This window comes from Mustelus asterias, chromosome 5 (assembly GCF_964213995.1).
Source record: "Mustelus asterias chromosome 5, sMusAst1.hap1.1, whole genome shotgun sequence".
Taxonomy (NCBI): Eukaryota; Metazoa; Chordata; class Chondrichthyes; order Carcharhiniformes; family Triakidae; genus Mustelus; species Mustelus asterias.
The window spans coordinates 133,070,105-133,088,981 of NC_135805.1; the positions used below are offsets into that span (position 1 = coordinate 133,070,105).

Below are 18,877 nucleotides of genomic sequence, written 5' to 3' on the forward strand. Positions count from 1 at the left end.
TCAACAATGTCTCCTTTGTCCTTTATTTTTACTTGGGATAAGGCAGGAGGAATTGTTTCTCAATAATTGAATTGACACCATAATCTGGGCTTTTTTATTTTGAAGTGACTTATTTTGAGGAGTTGCAACTGTGCCACAAATATCAGGGGAAGGGAGTGTAAGTTGGGGTGTTTTATCAATGCTGACCCATGCATATTGTCCACTTTAATTCTTCTAGTGATCATGGCTCTCCAACTTTCACGGGCTTTGACAGCAACCAACATCTTGGTGTTTTTCTGTTCTGCTTCTTAAGCTTTATCCCTCTCGTGCTCTATTACTCAGTCTTACCAGATGCTCTGGTTTCTCTATCTTAAGTTTTTGCCCAAAGAATTGTAGTTGCCTCTTGGTGATCATCTGCCAAAGTTCATTGTGTCTGCTTTCTTTAAAACTTCCTCTTCAGTTGTGTGTTGTCCAACTATTCCTCATCATACATCTCAGAAACCACATCTCTGATGGCTTTATTTTCCATTGTCTTGCTTATGTGGATGCAAAAGTTGGAATATAGGAATTCTGACCAGCATTAGCAGTTTAGCTATCTCATTCTGTTTTCTGTTCTTATTTTCAAAGAGGTCTGACATTTTTATCATGGTGAATTAGGATCTTATTTTCATTGATGCTTTAGTAGAGTCAATATACCATACCACCCTAAAATGCATGATGTTGCTATAGGAAAGATCTTAATTTTCTCTATTTTATGCTTGTGGCTGCTAATGCACTCTAGATTGTGCTCCTGTCTCTTGCTCTGTGCAACTTGCACACAGCATAATGTCCAGCCATAGTGATGCATTGTGCATGTGTGGTAATTGGTGCAAAATTTCAGTCCAGATCTTCTGGTAACTTGCTAAAGGAAATTGGCAAATTGGGGTTGCTACCAGATATCTGCTTTGGGAACTTTCAATGCAAGTGCCTGTCTAAGGTTAGTGTATTAATAACTTTGGGTTGCTGAGTTTGATTTCATTTTCAAGTTGAAGTGATTAATGCAGGAAGGATAGCTGCACTGTGTTAGCTCTCCGATATATTGTGCCTTTAATACATTTTTGTTACTCCAAATTTTAACTATGAATTAATAACATTGCCGTTAGATGTCTTGTACTAGAATCATGTAAGGCTGGAATTTTTTTGTAGGGCTGGCAATCCAAGACTTAAAGATGTAAAAGTGTTGCCTCGTTTAAGCTGCACATGACTTTTAATCAACAGTGTGTGCAGTGTCAATGTTCTGCTTTTTGCTGACCACCTGTCGGTGAATGAAGGAAGTTATTAACTAGTCTTATTGCCCAAAATATACACTGCTTCTCGGGTGTGTGCCAGAGCAGTGTGTCTGCTTGCTGCTGGATCAGCTAGCCGGTCAGCTTCACCATGCTTGTGACCAGGGAATGCCATGTGTTGCTAATGTAAATTATTGGCCATGATTTGTTTTTAATGAATGTTTTCCATTTTACAATTTGCCACAAGATACAACAAAACGCCAAATCTAGTATAGTACAGAATGATCATTATTCCACATGTATTTACAAAAAGGACCAGCAAATACTCATCAAATTACCAATCGGTGTCTCCTTTTGTATGGATAATGAGAGGATACCAAAAAAAGTGAGAGATCTCAGGATAACTGGATAAAGCCATGAGCACATGGCACCATGATGCACCTCCCCTTCTCCACAGAATAACAATGTTTCCTTAATCCCAAAATAACAAAAGTACCAAAGAAAAACACTATACCAATACCTCTAACGGGGGTGTTCCTCACCCACAATGAGGACTTAAAAAGACGTACCTACCACCTCTATACCAAACCATGTACCCACCACCCTGCTGTGGCACTACTGATCTATAAAGTGAAGGGTACCAAAAATATATATTCTCAGTGTAAATGCAAGGATTACAACAGATAAAAACAGGTAAATATCGCACAATCCTCATATCATACAACAGCTTAGCTTCCCAAAAGAAAGAACAAGACCTACAATCAATCCTAAAAAAGGAAATATCTCCGTATTGCAAACACTGAAAGCCAAGAATTAGAATTTGACAAAAGCAGGGTGTACAGAATCCCTCACCCCACTCCCCTGGCATCACACATCACAATCAAGATTAATTGCAAACGATAATGCAAATTAAACTAAGGCCTCCTTTGTTCCACCGTCAATGAATGTCATCAAAGAGAAAAAAGTGGACAAATCTTGATTTTCAGAGGGTAACATGCGATAAATGCCTCTATGCTTATATATTGTACATCCTTGTCAGGATAAAAGACAATATCACAACATCAGGAGTATAATTGTACGGAGACAAAGTTCAGGTTTAATCATGAACTGTAGGATAATATAACCATTCACGGAGCTTGAAAAGGCCAAAGCAGTGATAGGATTGTTGAATAACACCCAGGGTCTATCCAGAGTTTCATCAACACCCTTACACTGCTACCATGTTGTCATCCCAAAGCCCTAATGGTGGTTGAAGAAGACCTGCCATATCCGGCCACCTCAGCTCTTCTCGGTGAACACTGAGGACAAGACAACATAAGATCAGTGGTTGTAGTCTTTGACTGACCCTGGGCCTCAAAGACCATATACAACATGCTCCATCGAACTTGAAGTGCCCAGCCTTCGAATAGAAAAAGAAAAGAATGGACAATCTTGAATGTGAAAGCATGGCAACCAATTCTCAAATTCGGTTTGGAATTCATTCCCAGCTCCCCTCGGGAGACCGGGCCCATGGATGCTCCTCCTCCGGCCCCATATCCCCGAATCAACCACGCAGCAGGATTCCCAAGGGCTGACGGTGAGGAAACTGCTCTCTTTACAAATTCTCTTCTCCACTTCATCCATTCTCTTTAGGACATCTTGCAGTTCATCAATGTGAGCACCAATAATGTGTGCTGGTGAGCCGAGACTATTGCCCACAACTTTACTCAATATGACAGCCATCCTCTGGGTGCCTATAGCATCACCGAAGTGTGGGCCTGCTCACCAGTGAAACCACACTACGAACTGGGCATCACCCTGACCTAATGCCTCAATCAAACAAGGATTTTCTGGACTTAACATGGCACTCCATGTTACAGATTATGTACATCAGGATCAAATAATTATGGGTTGTGCATCAGGGTAAAAAAAGGAGTTAAAAGATGAGTAGGGCCAGCACTTGCAAAAATGCAGCCGCTCCTGCATTTAAATCACGTGAACTTCATGGCCATGATTTTAACTTAAAGTGGAACAAACACGAAGCAACCCATCACCAAGACAACCTGCAAATAATGGCCTAATTAGGATTGAAAAATCACAGCCCAGTTACATCATTGAAATTGCCACTTAAATTTAACAGTCAGAGAGCAAGATTGTGGAATGAGGCACAAGGTGCTGACTAGCCAAGATAAATGTGAAAGATTTGTTACTTTTAGCACTCCATGTGCAGGAGAAGCAGAAGTGCTTCCACAGAAACGCAACAGGATGCCTTTAGGCACCCCAGCCCTGACGATGGATGGCCTTAATCACTGACTGTGTTCCCCGCACTTGTATCGGGGTCACAATGTCACTGAGCCTGGAAAACAGTTTGATTGAAAGAAATAATGCATATAGAAGGTATTCGTTTGGAATTGCATTTTTTGTATGTCCAGATCAATGTCCAAAATACCAACTTTTCATTGTAAAAATATACCAGATTTACAGTTTCTTTGCTGTTAGATTATACCATATTTGTACTCTGATCTTTTTACTCTAAGATGTTGGAACTGTAGCCCTTCTGATGTCCTTCACCATTAGTGTTGGGTAGAGAATTACAGGTTTTTATACAGGAATGGAGGTGATATGTCAAAGTCAGGATGGTGTATGATTTTGAGGTGATGTTGTTCCTAAAGTGTTTCTGCTATTTGTCCTCGGTGGTAAAGATCATCTATTTACAATAGCTGATTTAAAAGCTCCTGCTTTCAAAGTAAAGGCATTGACGGGGTGAAGTTTTTTTTGAAGTTTATTTATTAGTGTCACAAGTGGGGTTTACACTGCAATGAAGTTATTGTGAAAATCCCCTAGTTATAGAGTCATAGAGGTTTACAGCATGGAAACAGGCCCTTCGGCCCAACTTCTCCATGCCACCCTTTTTTTTAAAACCCCTAAGCTAGTCCCAATTGCCCGCATTTGGCCCATATCCCTCTTTATCCATCTTACCAATGTAACTATCTAAATGCTTTTTAAAAGACAAAATTGTACCCGCCTCTACTACTACCTCTAGCAGCTTGTTCCAAACACTCACCACCCTCTGTGAAAAAATTGCCCTTCTGGACACTTTTGTATCTCTCCCCTCGCACCTTAAACCTATGTCCTCTAGTTTTAGACTCCCCTACCTTTGGGAAAAGATATTGACTTTCTAGCTGATCTATGCCCCTCATTATTTTATAGACCTCTATAAGATTACTCCTCAGCCTTCTATGCTCCAGAGAAAAAGTCCCAGTCTATCAAGCCTCTCCTTATAACTCAAACCATCAAGTCCCAGTAGCATCCTAGTAAATCTCTTCTGAACTCTTTCTAGTTTAATAATATCCTTTCTATAATAGGGTGACCAGAACTGTATACAGTATTCCAAATGTGGCCTTACCAATGTCTTGTACAACTTCAACAAGATGTCCCAACTCCTGTATTCAGTGTTCTGACCAATGACACCAAGCATGCTGAAAGCCTTTTTCACCACACTGTCCACCTGTGACTCCACGTTCAAGGAGCTATGAACCTGTACCCCTCGATCACTTTCTTTGTTCTGTAACTCTCCATAACACCCTACCATTAACTGAGTAAGTCCTGTCCTGGTTCAGTCTACCAAAATGCATCATCTCTCATTTATCTAAATTAAACTCCATCTGTCATTCGTCAGCCCACTGGCCCAATTGATCAAGATCCTGTTGCAATCGGAGATAACCTTCACTGTCCACTATGCCACCAATCTTGGTGTCATCTGTAAACTTACTAACCATGCCTCCTATATTCTCATCCAAATCATTAATATAAATGACAAATAATAGTGCCCCCAGCACCGATCCCTGTTGCCACACTTCGGCGGTCAGAAGCTTTTTCGCAGGGTGGAAGTGTCAATTAGAGGGCGGCATGGTAGCACAGAGGGGTCAGTTTAGGACAGAGTTGAGGAGGAACTTCTTCTCTGAGGGTGGTGAATCTTTGGAATTCTCTGCCCACTGAAGTGGTGGAGGCTACCTCGTTGAATATGTTTAAGTCACGGATAGATGGATTTCTGATCGGTAGGGGAATTAAGGGTTATGGGGAGCAAGTGGGTAAGTGGAACTGATTCACTTCAGATCAGCCATGATCTTATTGAATGGCGGGGCAGGCTCGAGGGGCTAGATGGCCTACTCCTGCTCCTATTTCTTATGTTCTTATGTTCACAGTGGTTAGCACTGCTGCCTCACAGTGCCAGGGACCCGGTTCGATTCCCAGCTTGGATCACTGTCTGTATGGAGTTTGCACATTCTCCCTCTGTCTGCGTGGGTCCCCTCCGGGTGCTCCGGTTTCCCCCCACTGTCCAAAGGTGTGCGGGTTAGGTAGATTGGCCATTCTAAATTGCCCCTTATTGTCAGGGGGACTAGCTAGGGTAAATGCATGGGATTATGGGGATAGGGCCTAGGTGGAATTGTGGTCGGTGCAGACTGCACTGTAGGATTCTATGATTCTATACAAGGGGGCATAGGTTCAATGTGAGAGGGGGAAAGTTTAAGGGAGATGTGCAGGGGAAGTTTTTCATGCAGGGTGGTGGGTGCCTGGAACACGTTGCCAGAGGAGGTGGTGGAAGCAGGCACATTAGCAACATTTAGGAGGCATCTGGATAGGTATATGAATAGGGAGGAAATAGAGGGATACGGACTGAGTAAGGGCAGAAGGATTTTTTTTAGTTTAGTTAGAGCATCGTGATCATCATGGACTTGGGCTGAAGGGCCCATTCCTGCGCTGTACTTTTTGTTCTAAATCAGTTAGGATTATATTCATTAGAGAGTGAGAGGGGATCTCATAGAAATTTATAGAAGGCGGCACGGTAGCACAGTGGTTAGCACTGCTGCTTCACAGCTTCAGGGACCTGTGTTCGATTCCCGGCTTGGGTCACTGTCTGTGTGGAGTTTGCACATTCTCCTCGTGTCTGCGTGGGTTTCCTCCGGGTGCTCCGGTTTCCTCCCACAGTCCAAAGATGCAGGTTAGTCAGGTTAGGTTGATGGGCCATGCTAAAATTGCCTTTAGTGTCCTGGGATGCGTAGGTTAGAGGGATTAGTGGGTAAATATGTAGGGATATGGGGGTAGGGCCTGGGTGGGATTGTGTTCGGTGCAGACTCGATGGGCCAAATGGCCTCTTTCTGTGCTGTAGGGTTTCTAAGATTTCGAAGAAACTTGACGGTGGTTTCAGAAAGAATGTTCCCAATGTTGGGAAGTTCAGAACTAGGGGTCATAGTTTGATGATAAGGAGTAAACCTTTTAGGACTGAGGTGAGAAGAAATGTCTTCACCCAGATTGTGTGGATTTCACTACCGCAGGAAATAGTTGAGGCCAAAACATTGTGATTTCAAGAAGAAATTAGAAATATCTCTTTGGGCTAAAGGGATTAAGGGATATGGGGGAAAGGTGGGATCAGGATATTGAATTTGATGATCAACCATGATCATAATGAATGGTGGAGCAAATTCAAAGGGCCGAATGGCTTCTGTTTCTATCTTCTATGTTTCTATGATCGTAATTGAGCACATTACAATGTATTGTAATCCTGCCTGTCTATTCGAATCTGGTTCCTCAAGGCAGTCATGATGTGGAGATGCCGGCGTTGGACTGGGGTAAACACAGTAAGAAGTTTAACAACACCAGGTTAAAGTCCAACAGGTTTATTTGGTAGCAAATAAGTAAGAAGGGGCTTAAGGCTCCGAAAGCTAGTGGCTTAAGGCTCCGAAAGCTAGTGGCTTTTGCTACCAAATAAGCCTGTTGGACTTTAACCTGGTGTTGTTAAACTTCTTGCTGTCCTCAAGGCAGTGCCATTGAATTCTTAATACACAAAACTGTGATTCAGTTAGATTTCCAGTTCTAAGTAAATCTTTGTTTCAATCCCCACTGATTGTTAACTTTTAAGAAATTCAAACTTCCAGTTGAGAACTGAAAGGAATACACAGCAAGATTTCATGTTTTAAGACTTGATGTAAGAACTAGACTGAAATTGTCTAGATACTATTTTTATAGAAAACTTGCACTTTAAACTACAGTCAGAACTTTCCCCTTCTATTTCTAACACAACTGAGAAACCCACTTCACATGATTAGTTCCCATTCTCCCTTGGAAGCATTGAACTATGACAAGGATAATGTTAAAATTCAAAAGGACATAATCAGGCTGGTGGAATGGGTGGGCAAGTGTCAGATCAAATTTAGTGCAGAAAAATATGAAATGATTTGTTTTGGTAGGAAAAATGAGGAGAGGTAATATAAAATAAAGGATACAATTCTAAAGAGGTTTCTAAATTCGAAATCTTACACTGTCACTGGGTTAAACTCCTGAAACCCCCTTCCTAACAGTGCTCAGCCACTGCAGCGCCTCAAGAAGCTGGCTCACCACTACCTTCTCTAGGGCAATTAAGGATGTGCAATAAATGCTAGCCTAGCCACTTATAAAATGGGTGGCATGGTGGCACGGTGATTAGCACTGCTGCCTCACAACGCCAGGGACCTGGGTTCGATTTCTGGCTTGGGTCACTGTCTGTGTGGAGTTTGCACATTCTCCCCTGCATTTCCTCCCACAGTCTGAAAGACGTGCTGGTGCATTGACCCGAACAGGGGCCGGAGTGTGGCAACTAGGGGAACTTCACAGTAACTTCATTGAAGTGTTAATGTAAGCCTTACTTGTGACTAATAAGTAAAACTTTACTTTAACTCCCATATCCCATGAACAAAAACATAAAGCAGAGGGACTTGAGGTATGTATGCACAAATCATTGGAGGTGGCAAGACAGGTTGGGAGAGCAATTTTTAAAAAGCATACCGATCCTGGGCTTTAAGCAGGGGCAGAGAGTAACAAAAACAAATAAATTAAAATTAATCTGTTGGCCTCAACTAGAGTATTGCGTTCAGTCTGAGCACCACACTTTCAGAGGGACATGAAGGCATCCGAGAGAGTGCAAAAGGTTCAAAAGAATGGATCCAGGGCCGAGGAACTGAAGTTATGTAGATAGATTGGAGAAGCCAGGTTGTTCTCCTGGTGAAGAAAACGTTGGAAGGTGTTGAAAATCATGAGGGCTGTGAAGAGAGTAAATCGGGAGAAACTGATGAGAGGATATAGATTTAAGATGATTGATAAAAGAAGCAATCATGACATGAGGCAAACCTTTTTTACGCAGTGAGTGGTTCAGACCTAGAATGCACTGCCTGAGTGTGTGATAGAGGCAGATTCAATCGCAGCTTTCAAAAGGGAATTGGATTGTTATCTGAAAAACAAAAGAATGCAGGACAATGGGAGAAAAGGCAGGGGAGTGGTACCAGGTGAGTTGTTCTTACAGAGAGCCAGCACAGACATGATGGGCTGAATAGCCTCCTTCAGTGTTGAATCCGTTTTGTGATTCAATAACGAGCATTTATTTAATGTATTTGTATTAATGTAACGAGCATATATTTAATACGTTTCATTTACATAATGTTGGTAGGGAGTGTATTTTCTTCTCTCAGAAACCTCAGTATAAATCCTGTAAGAGGAAAGAAAATGGAAATACTTCTATTTAAAATGTGGTTTTACACTAATTTTAATCTTTTCAAAATTCCAGAAAGGATAATGTGGAATTAGCTGGATGCCCTTGCTAAAATATTTGGTAGGCAGATTCTTTGAGCAATAAGACTAAGAAATATTCTGTTTATAAGTTGTGTAAATTTACAGAGGATACTGTATTGGTGTCACAGCTCCTGCTCTGTCACTATTAACATATCAAACAATTAAGTTCTATATGCATATATAGATTGTTATGGTTTTGTCAATTGCATGATGGTAGTTAATTTTGAATGAAGTTTTACTGTTTAAAAGAGAAACAAGTCTGGGATAGATGGCACTGTTTATTGAAATGCAATGTTTGTATATTTATCTCTACCACTATCTGGAGATTGGGGAACTCCTGTGGTTTCTGCTATTGAAGCTGAATTAAGGAGTGTATCGATTAGTTGAATGAATGTGAGCTGGATTTCTTTCTTTGGTCCTATTGCTATTGAGTCTTTAGTTTTTTACAATGGAAATTAAACACAATAGAAGTAAAATCAAATAATTTGCATCAGTGGCAATTTCCTTATTTCAAATGATTGGCCTTGGAAGTGCGAGTAGGAGTGAGAAGTGAAATGTATAGCAGCTCATCCTGCTGACTTTTTTACTATAGTTAGATTTATAACTAAATTAAATCAATATGCATCCAGAACTCGCCACAGTCAAAATTGCAACATAACTGGGATGATTTTCCTTTTGTCGATTTTAGTCAAACAAACAAGTACTTGAAAATTCTATTAGCTATAGATTCAGTAGTGTTGAATTTGTGCTGAGCTAGTTTTTGTAGGACTATTCCTTTTTGGGTAGTTTTTTGAATTTAAAATATTTAGTTGCTGTGGAGACCTCTGAAAAGGTTTAGGCAATTGTAAAGTGAAAGATAGAAGTTATTTACCGAACAATAATCCTTTTAGTAGTTATGGCACTAAAGGCCAGTGAAATTCTTTTTCCTTTTCTAGGGTTTGCAGATTGTGGCTGATGCAGGTTAAGTCTCTGAGAATTTTTATTCAGAAGGTATGGATGCAATAAGAAGCAGGCATAGGATTAGAAATTTAGCCAATTTACATACATTTTTCAATTTATCTAGTGGATTTTGAATAGAACTCAGCTTTCTATCAGATGTTTTTCTCCCTGTTCCTGAGGTGAGAAGTCTTTCAGGTTTTGTGGGTGTGACCATTCTGTTAGCAAACATTTTCCATTTTGGAAATGTGTATCCGACAGTAAGTAGATTGTCTGAAATGTTCCATGTGAATAACAAGCAACTCTGGTTCAGTGAAGACTGCAGGAGAGCATATCAAGAGCATCATTACCGAGCATGCCTAAAATGAGATGCCACTTTGGTAAATACAGGACTAAATGGATGATAAATATTGGAAGCAGCATGAAATAGAACTAAGCAATCTCACAACCAACTTTATTTCTGTCTTCACAGAAGAAGACAACTTTTCAGAAATGCTAGGGAACCAAGGGACTAGTGAGAAGGAGGAATTGAAGGTTTTGATAAAGTCCCACATAACAGGTTATTGTACAAAATTAAAGCACATGGATTGGGGGTAATATATTGGCATGGATTGAGAATTGGTTAGCAGACAGGAAACAAAGAGTAGGAATGAATGGGTCTCTTTCAAAGTGGCAGGCGGTGACTAGTGGGGTCCCGCAGGTTTAATGCTTGGGGCCCCAGCTATTCACAATACCCATAAATGATTTGGGCACCAAATGTAATATTTTCAAGTTTGCAGATGACATGAAACATGGTGGGAATGTGAGTGGTGAGGAGGATGTAAAGAGGCTTCAAGGTGATTTAGACAAGTTGAGTGAGTGGGCAAATACATGGCAGATGCAGTATAATGTGGATAAATATGAAGTTATCTAATTTGGATGGAGAAACAAAATAGCGGAATATTATTTAAATGATGATGGATTGGAAAATGTTGACATAAAAAGGGTTATGGATGCCCTTGTACACCAGTCACTGAAATATTCATGCAGGTGCAGCAAGCAGTTAGGATGGCAAATGATATGTTGGCCTGCATTGCTAGAGGACTTGAATACAGGAGCAAGGATGTCTTACTGCAGCTGTACAGAGCCTTGGTGAGACCATGCCTGGAGTTTTATGTGCAGTTTTTGTCTCCTTATCTAAGAAAATTTATACTTATCATAGAGGGAGTGCAGTGAAGGTTCACCGGACCGATTGCTAGGATGGGAGGGTTGTCATACAAGGAGAGATTGGGTCAACTGGGTCTGTGTGTACTGGAGCTTAGAAGAGTGAGAGGGGATCTCATTGAAATGTATAAAATTCTGACAGGACTGGATGCAGGGCTGCTGTTTCCTGTGGGGGGGGGGGGGGTGTGCTAGAAAAAGGGAAGAAGCTGTTCTTGAGTTGGTTGGTTGATGTCAGACATTTGTATCTTTTTCCTGACAGAAGTGGGTGGAAGAGAGTATGTCTGGGGTGCGTGGGATCCTTGATTATGCTGGTTGCTTTTTTGAGGCAGCAGGAAGTGTAGATGGAGTCAATGGATGGGAGGTTAGTTTGCGTATGGACTGGGCTTCATTCACCACCCTTTGTAGATTTTTGCGGTCTTAGAGCAGGAGCCATACCAAGCTGTGATACAGTAAGAAGTCTCACAACACCAGGTTAAAGTCCAACAGATTTATTTAGAATCATGAGCTTTCAGAACAATGCTCCTTCATCAGGTGAATGGACAGTCCCCTCACCTGATGAAGGAGCAGTGCTCTGAAATCTCGTGATTCCAAATAAACCTGTTGGATTTTAACCTGGTGTTGAGAGACTTCTTACTGTGCCCACCCCAGTCCAACGCTGGCATCTCCACATCAAAGCTGTGATACAACCAGAAAGAATGCTTTCTGTGGTGCATCTGATAAGTTGGTGAGGATCGTAGCAGACATGCCAAATTTCCTTATCTTCTGAGAAAGTAGAGGTGTTGGTGGGCTTTCTTAACTATGTAAGAGTTTTAACAACACCAACAGGTTTATTTGGTAGCAAATGCCATTAGCTTTCGGAGCGCTGCTCCTTCGTCAGATGGAGTGGATATCTGCTCATAAACAAGGCCTACAAAGACACAAACTCAAGTTACAGAAAACTGATTAGAATGCGAATCTTTACAGCTAATCAAGTCTTAAAGATACAGACAATGTGAGTGGAGAGAGCATTAGGCACAGGTTAAAGAAATGTGTATTGTCTCCAGACAGTCCTGTCTGGAGACAATACACATTTCTTTAACCTGTGCCTAATGCTCTCTCCACTCACATTGTCTGTATCTTTAAGACTTGATTCGCATTCTAATCAGTTTTCTGTAACTTGAGTTTGTGTCTCTGCATGCCTTGTTTATGAGCAGATATCCACTCCATCTGACGAAGGAGCAGCGCTCTGAAAGCTAATGGCATTTGCTACCAAATAAACCCGTTGGACTTTAACCTGGTGTTGTTAAAACTCTTACTGTGTTTACCCCAGTCCAACACCGGCATCTCCACATCATGGCTTTCTTAACTCTAGCATCGGCATGGAGGGATCAGAACAGGTTGTTGGTGATCTGGACACCTAGAAACTTGAAGCTCTCGACCATTTCCACTTCATCCCCGTTGATGTAGATGGGCATGTCCTCCACTACGCTTCCTGAAGTCGATGACTATCTCCTTCATTTTGTTGACATTGAGGAAGAGATTATTGTAGTCGCACTAGTTCACCAGATTCTCTATCTCTTTCCTGTGCTCTGTCTCATCATTATTTGAGATCTGACCCACAACGATGATGTCATCAGCAAACTTGAAAATCAAATTGGAGGGGAATTTGGCCGCAGTCATAGGTGTATAAGAAGTATAGTAAGAGGTCTGGCAGCATCTGTAGACAGCGAAACAGAGTTAATGTTTTGAGCCTATATAACTTCTCCAGAGATGTGCATCTGGCTTCAGCATAAAACGTAGATAAAGCGTATGAAAAATATCTGCAGTAAGATGCATGGGAATGTCTGGTGCACTGAGTGTAGTTTGTGTAATTATGCCCTCTGTGGCTAGCTGCACGCATTCTTACATGAAGCAGTCTTGGAAGAATGAAAGTAAGTTTAATGTTCAAAAGTTCAATTTTTGGCTTGACAACTGCAAGGTGTAAAGGGAAGATTCACAGTTTTTGCCAGAATCATTGAAGCGTTTTTCTTTTTTAAATATTTACTGGGTTTAATAGGAATCACAGCATTCTTTTCAGGAAGTGAGCTCCTTAATTGCAGAGGTGTTGGGTATGAAGAACTGGAATGTGGTTCCTCTAATTTGTTCTCAGGAGAAGGAGGGCTGCATGAATCATTGTTTCTTAACTGGTTGCTTGCTGATATAATCATCAGGAATGTAGGCCATTTTGTCCCTTGGGTCAAGTTATTCTCCCCACCACCACCGGCTCCTGAGATTTTCTTGAGTTACTTTTTGATTTTCCAGGCGATTCTTTTTCATTTTTACCAACTCGTTTATTAGGTGATGCAGTCATGTAGTAACATTACATTTTGTACTTGCGATGAATTTTTTTAGGGATGGATTTCTTTAGATAGAGATGGTAGCCAAAGACTGTACATAAATTAATCTTTTAACTTGGAATCTATAAATAACATGTTTTTGTTAATTTATAATAAATGAATCTCCCATATTTCTTTCCCAAAATGAAAATTCTAACAACTTGGCACAAAGAAACTTATTGGAAATGAGTCTCAGATCTGCAACCATTAAAAAAAAAATTACAAGCATTTAGCACACTCCAGCATTATTAGGTTTTGTTCTACCAACTTTGAGTTTCTTTCCCCTCAATCCTTCTGTTTTAAAGTGAATGATAAATAAGTGCTGATTTCCAAAGGTTCAACTGTGCAACATGGGGAACACTCACAAATTAATTTTGAAGTACCAAGCTATCAGATTGCAAATAGTTGCAATTCGCATAGTCTTCATATTTTAATGATTTGTTTTTCCAAGTTAATGCACCATCTCACATGGTTATCCATGCTTTACACCCTGGTTACATTGAGGAACTGGCACTTTATGGAAGCGTTAATCTCACTAACTGTATCCCTAAATAACATACTTTTACATTAAACATTGAAAGTCTGTACACAAAGATAGAAACAGACAAGAGATTTGCTGTCTGAAATATCTTTAATAAATTCCCCTGGCCTGACAGGCCAAATTAAGATGTGGAGATGCCAGCGTTGGACTGGGGTAAGCACAGTAAGAAGTCTCACAACACCAGGTTAAAGTCCAACAGGTTATTTGCTACCAAATAAACCTGTTGGACTTTAACCTGGTGTTGTGAGACTTCTTACCAGGCCAAATTAAACCATTGTTTGGCTATTACACGTTTGATTAACAAAAAACAACTTTGAATTCAATGATGAATTTTATCTTCAAATCAAAGACATGGCTATGGGTAAGAAATTTGCTCCAGCCTTTACAAACTCCCGATATGTCACTACAGACATGAGTAGAGGATATTCGGACTTGCATGAGTGGAATTTGAAGAATTTGTCAATATCCCCAATAACATCACCCCACCATCTAAACCTGTAGTTACAATGCACAAATAAAGCGTTAAGTTCCTAGACACCGCAGTATTTAAACTGGCAAAAGGCAATGACAGGTATTAGCTAGCAACAAATGTTGTTTTCAAAATACCTGATCCACATGCTTCAGTCCTCCAGAAATTATGAGGCTTGAAAGTAATACGATCTGTACACTGCCATATAAAGCAAAAGAATAGACACTGGATTAAATTAGCAACACAATTGCCAAATGTTTTGAATGAAGTATAAGGCAGGACAGTTTTCACCTAGACATAAAAATGAAAATACCCATAAAAATCTGCTGTCTGGTAATATCTGCTGGTATTTTAAGATAAACCATTTTCTTCCTCCCTGAATACCCATGAAAATTCCCATCGATGCTTCTGTTTTCATCACAATCTGTAATCTCATGGTTATTACCACCAACCCAGTGGATCAACTCTGGTTTAATGAAGAATGCAGGAGGGCATGCCAGGAGCAACACCAGGCATACCCAAAAATGAGGTGCCAGTTGCAAAGTATTCTGACAGAAAGTAGCCCTGAGCAGCAAGTAAGAGGCCAAGCTAAACGATTCCACAACCAATGGATCAGACCTAAGCTCCACAGTCTTGCCACATCCCGTCGTGAATGGTGGTACATATTTAAACAATTTACTGGAGGAGGAGGCCCTACAAATATCACCATCCTCAATGATGGGGAACTCAGCACATTAGTGTAATTGATGACGCTAAAATACTTGCAACAAACTTCTGCTAGAAGTGCCAAGTGGATGATCCATTTCAGCCGCCTTCGGTGGTCCACAGCATGATGGTCTTCAGCCAATTCGATTCACTCCATGTGATATCAAGAAACAGCTGAAGGCACTGCAAAGGCTAAAAATACTGTGGCTACAAGAGCAGGTCAGAGGCTGGGAATGGCAAGCAACTCACTTCCTGACTCCTCAAAGCCTCTCCGCTATCTTCAAAGCACAAGTCAGAATGTGATAGAATATTCTACACTTAGCTGGGTGAGTGCAGCTCCAACAACATTCAAAAAGCTTGATACTATCCAGAACACAGGAGTTCACTTGATTTGCACCCCTTCCACAAACATTCACTCAAACCACCTGGACGTTCCCTTCCAAGTCACGCACTATCCTGGCTCAGAAATACAGTACTGTTCCTTCATTGTCGCTGGGTCAAAATCCAGGAGCCCCCTCCCTATTAGCACTGTGAATAAACTTAAAATAAGTGGACTGCAGCAATTCAAGAAGGCAACTTGCTGTCACCACTACCACCACCTCAAGGGCAATTAGAGATGGGCAATAAATGCTGGCCTAGCCAGTGGCGCCCACATCCTGTAAAATTAATTTTTAAAAATGTGGTGATTAAACTCAATTTAGAAAATAATTTGATTGCTGGTTTAATATTTCATTATAATGTGAGAGTTCTTAAGTAGAACATAGGCCCCTATTGGTTCTCTTAGTCACAATGGTTCTTCATTGAATAATGTACTTGAATTCTTTTTAAGATTGGTCAGCCAGTGAATGAGTAGATTTTGGCATTGCAGAAGTCGTTAGATAAGATTTTGAATTTGAAACTTTTGAAGGTGAAGCCATAAATAAAATTGTATTCCATATTTATTACAATGAAGCTTTTAGAGTTTAGTTTATTTAATAGTGTCACAAGTAGGCTTACATTAACACTGTAATGAAGTTACTGTGAAAATCCCCGAGTTGCCACACTCCGGCGCCTGTTTGGGTACACTGAGGGTGAATTTAGCACGGTCAATGCACCTAACCAGCACTGGACTATGGGAGGAAACCCACGCAGACACAGGCAGTAACTAAGCCGGGAATTGAATCCAGGTCCCTGACGTGGAGGGGCAGCAATGCTAATCGTTGTGCCACCGCGCAGCCCAGAAACACTCATCCTTGTGTCTATAGCAAAATTCTAACACTGGCTTTCAGCATTTGTGTGTCTCTCTCTGTGACAGCTGGCCTTTAATATGGGTGACACTAAACTTCTGTGATCTTGCTCTTGTGTTGAGAATTTTTTCATATTCTCTGCCTCATTCACTGTACACAGACCCACTTTGCTTGTGCAATATACAGGGCCAGAAAAGATTTGAGTGGTCTGTGGTTAGGCACATTAATGCCTGACCATGACTTTAAAGCAACTAAAGGATGTATCTTACAAACTGAGCAAATTTGAAACACAGGCAACTTTATCATATGGAGGAATGACCTCTGCTGGAACCTGTTGTGCATAGTCAGTCTTCAGATTGATCAGGTTAAGTAGCTGGACTAAGAAATAACTTATTAATGTTTGCAGTATGGCTTGTTGATAACTTAGTACGATGATTTGTGCCCCTCCAAAGATGTAGTGCTGCATACTATTGCTCTCTCTCTATTGATGGTTGGTATTTTAGCACCAAGTCTCCGCGATCTTGCTCATGTGTTCAGGTTTTTTTCATATTCCCATACTCTCATTCACTTTGAGCATACTTTTAGGAAGTTGGAATGAAATGAAAAGTAAAGAATTGGCTAAAAAGGAGACTGATAGGCACAAGGAATTGTGAAATGCATATTAACCTAGTGGCAGGATGAAACATATTTTGTGAAGCAAAGTGGAGACCTAGATCATAGCCACACCCAATTGCAAAGCAGAGCTCTCAAAGAATTAAGCTATTGTGCAGATGCGAACAGCAGAAGTCTGTGTGTGAGACCCATAAATTCCACTCAAAGCTATAGTCCTATGAATTTTTTTTGCTGGATTTAGCTCCCAGTGTTAAAACCTTTGGGTTGTTGTTTTGGGGAAGTTGTATTTTCAGAGTATAGGAAAATAAATTCAGATTGGAGTGGGTAATTTAAGCATACTGTGTGGGTAACCATTATTGTAATTAATTGTAAATGTTCTTCGCTGTTGCCTTTCTAGTTGTGTGTTTCAAGTTCATTAAATGTTATTGAATAATTTACAACAAGACTGACTCTTTTCCTTACTGTGTTTCATTTGTATTTTTTCACACTTTTTCCAATTAGCAAAAATAAATAGTTAAAAACTGGCGTTCCAAGTTTCCCTTCTGGGATTTAGGATATCCTTGCACCGAACATCAGCATGGTTCATAACAATACCCACTGGCTTGCTCAGTATATGGGGATTTTCTTGCTTGTTCCCTGCATGTAGTCTTTCCACATGAGCATTGAAGCCATTTTGTATCATGATCTTGGCTTCTTTGTTGCAAACACTAGTTCTGCTTTCATTTGTTCACTGCCTTGCACACATTTGTCCTTTTGTTTATGCTTCCTGTCTTGCTCAAGGATGCTCTCATCTTTCCCTCTTATACTTGTGCACTTTTGATTTGATTTATTATTGTCACATGTATTAGCATACAGCGAAAAGTATTGTTTCTTGCGCACTATGCAGACAAAGCATACCGTACATAGAGAAGGAAAGGAGAGTGCAGAATGTAGTATTACAGTTATAACTAGGGTGTTGAGAAAGATCAACTTAATACGAGATAGGTCCATTCAAAAGTCTGATGGCAACAGGGAAGAAGCTGTTCTTGAGTCAGTTGGTACACGACCTCAGATTTTTGTACATTTTTCCTGACCGAAGAAGGTGGAAGAGAGTATGTTCAGGGTGCGTGGGGACTTTGGTTATGCTAGCTTTCTGAGGCAGCGGGAAGTATAGACAGAGTCAATGGATGGGAGGCTGGTTTGCGTGATTGACTGGGCTTCGTTTTAGATCCTTTGTAGTTCCTTGTGATCTTGGACAGAGCTGTGATACCAAGCTGTGATACAATCAGAAAGAACGCTTTTATGGTGCATTTATAAAAGTTGGTGAGAGTCGTAGTGGACATGCCAAATTTTCTTTGCCTTAGCCTTTCCTGAGAAATTAGAGGTATGCAGCACTCTCATTCAAAAGATCTCTCTTTCACATGTTCTCTTGCTGTCTACTATTTTGGTGCCACCTTGTGCTGAACTTGGATTGCTTTTGGTCTGGGAAACTGTTCAATCACTGTCCCAGATTTTATGCAGTTAAAAAAAAGCGCATTTAAATTTTGGTCATCTCCGAACTAATTAATTTTCCTCTGAATTGCCTTGTGCAAGAAGAATTGCAGAATCTTATCTTTTGCAGAATGCCAAATTCCATGCATTGCACAAACCTGACAACTGCCATTTGTTGTGACTTACAGTAGACAGTTTGATGATTGAATGCTTTAAAAATAACATTTTATAGTCACCTTTTAATTAGTTTGTTCAGATACCTTAAGTCATTTTACAGTTTTTTTTAAATTTTGGAGCATTTCAGATTGAGAATAGTCATAATTAAGCATTTGTTAACTGCTTTATTTCAATGGCAGTGTTCCACTATGTGATAACCAGGCATTAAGTTGATTTGTTTCTTGAGATTTCCATGTTTGAAAAAATAAAATTGTTCACTTTGGCCTTGGTAGATGTTGATTTCCTCCTTTAGAATGTGCAGTTATTGGAATATAGATAATTTCACCGGCCTACTATTAAAATTTATCAAACACATTTAA

The 18,877-nt window shown here is 40.4% G+C and overlaps 1 protein-coding gene across 1 annotated transcript in view; it reads left to right on the forward strand.

Moving 5' to 3' along the window:
• fam135a (family with sequence similarity 135 member A) overlaps positions 1-18,877 on the forward strand; it is a 208,960-nt gene that overhangs the window by 526 nt on the left and 189,557 nt on the right. The gene's annotated exons all lie outside the window — the stretch shown is intronic.